Source organism: Mus caroli, unplaced genomic scaffold (assembly GCF_978045245.1).
Source record: "Mus caroli unplaced genomic scaffold, Mus_caroli_1 scaffold_6, whole genome shotgun sequence".
Taxonomy (NCBI): domain Eukaryota; kingdom Metazoa; phylum Chordata; class Mammalia; order Rodentia; family Muridae; genus Mus; species Mus caroli.
This window is the reverse complement of record NW_028227261.1, coordinates 120,403,470-120,405,527: the sequence shown is the minus strand read 5'-3', so window position 1 is coordinate 120,405,527 and position 2,058 is coordinate 120,403,470. Positions and strand designations below refer to the sequence as shown.

Sequence of the window (2,058 nt, the reverse complement as noted above, 5' to 3'; positions counted from 1 at the left end):
GTTAAAAAGTCAATAGATTTCAAAGGGACAGTTTTTGGCATTATATATGCTTCAATTCAATAACTTAATTATTAACAATTTATCTCATAGAAATGAATTACCATATTAAATAATCATACAGTTGTACAAAGATATTTATATATAGTGTCAAAACATGAATACTATATGACTATTGGCACAATAGTAGATAAGTTAAGCAGTGTTCATGACTGGAGTTGTTTCTTAATGGCAGAACACTTGAACTTGCATAAGTAAGGTTCTAGGTTCAATCCTCAGTAGTGGCAAAAGGGGGAAAAAAATCAATGTTTCTGCTCTTTTTCAGTGGCACATATACTGAAAGTGGAACAACACAGAGAAGGTTCACATGGCTCCTGAAAATGGATAACACACAAATTCATGAAGCATTTTATACTCTTTTAAAAAGTAGCATTTGTACAGCATTCATTGGAATTAGACAAGCCATTACAAGTGATAAGCAGGAAGTTTGACAATAGTTGCAATTGTTATCCTAATTAATTATGATTAGAATTAGTTCAACATAGCACTATCCATTAATGAAGTGGAAGCTTCAAGCAGCATGCCCCTTTCCTCTGACAGCCACGGTGTTGTCATGCTCATCCCCTCCTTAGAGTAAAGAAATCTGTGGCAGCTCTCTAACCATTGTGAGTAAATGCGCAGAGACTGGCAGAACACTGCAAGTAAATGCTTCATGAGAAGATCTAAGATTTTAAAACAGTTTTTGTATGTAGCCCAGGTTAGACTGGACTTCTAGACCCTCTTATTTACCCCTACCAAATGCTGACATTCCAAGTGTGAGTCACCATGCCAGGACAGGTTTAAAATTTTTCTTTTATTACTTTTAGACCATTAAGATAAAATTATGTTATTTCTCCCCTCCTATTGAAATAAAATTATGTCATTTCCCTTTTCTCTCTCCAGCCCTCTGAGCTGCCAACCTCCCTATAGCCCCTTCATGCCATCCCACTCGCAAGTTGATAGCCTTTCTCATTTATTATTGTAACATTAAATATGTGTGTGGCATGCACGTGCATGCCTGCTGAGTCCATTTTTGTTGACAGTGTGTAATTGGTTTCAAGGCTGTTTGCTCTGGGTTGGACAACCCATGAAGGCATTCATCCCTGAGAGAGGCTACTTTCCCTTCTCTTAGCTCTCATTATTTCTTCATCTCATTGCTGTCCATGAATATTTCCCCTTCCACCTTAACATGTCTATTGACAGTTACATTTCTCTGGTCTTGTTTTAGCAGCCATTTCCAGGAGAGACTGTTTCACAGAAATACTGGTTCTTACAAACTTCTTGGCCTCTCGTCCATGATGTTTTCTGAGCCATCAAAACAGGAGCTATGACGTAGACCAGTGGAGGCTGGGTTCTTCAGTCTGTTGATCATTGGGTTGTATCTAGATGTGGTTTTCTGTCCCGACCAGCAGGACCCTGTTATTCCTGGGTACAAGGGGAACGGCAAACCTGTAAGAGAAATGGGCGGGGGAAAAAAGAGAGAGACCAAGGAGGATTCCTGTCAAGGTCTAAGTTTATTAGGCTGAAAAAGCCAGGTTATAAGCACACAATGAGGGAAAATAGGGAGGGGCTGAGGGGGAATTAACAAAGAACAAAGAAGTAGGCATCTGGGACATGAAGGCTGAATTCTGACTGTAGGCAAGAGGCACCCTGAGTCTTATCTCAGGAATGTAGATTCCTCCTTAACAGCCTGGGGTGTCAAGCTGAGCTCAGCACATAGCTCAGGTCCTTAGAAGTCTTGGGAGTCAGGAAGAGATAAGGAAGAGGGGACTATAATTCAAATCTTTAGGGTCTAAGTGTCCAGTAGGGATAGGGAGGAGGAGGTGACCGGCTCCTAACACAAGGCCATTTGGCTTATTAGGGTGGGAAACTGTGAAAGGCTTACTTTTTCACGGTAAGGTCTCCAACATCTCCCCCTTTGAATTAATTTTAAAAGGCCACACTTAACTGAGGTGATTAAATGATCTTCTCATCCTTGGATGAGTAGGCATTAACCTTCTGGGGGAGCATTGACCCGATTCC

The 2,058-nt window shown here is 40.7% G+C and overlaps 1 non-coding gene across 1 annotated transcript; it reads left to right on the top strand.

Annotated features, from left to right (window-relative positions):
* The first annotated feature begins 310 nt into the window (after nt 1-310).
* On the top strand, nt 311-416 carry LOC115030928 (U6 spliceosomal RNA). Its single transcript, XR_003836527.2, has one exon. It is a non-coding gene; the product is annotated as a U6 spliceosomal RNA (small nuclear RNA).
* The last annotated feature ends 1,642 nt before the right edge of the window (nt 417-2,058 follow it).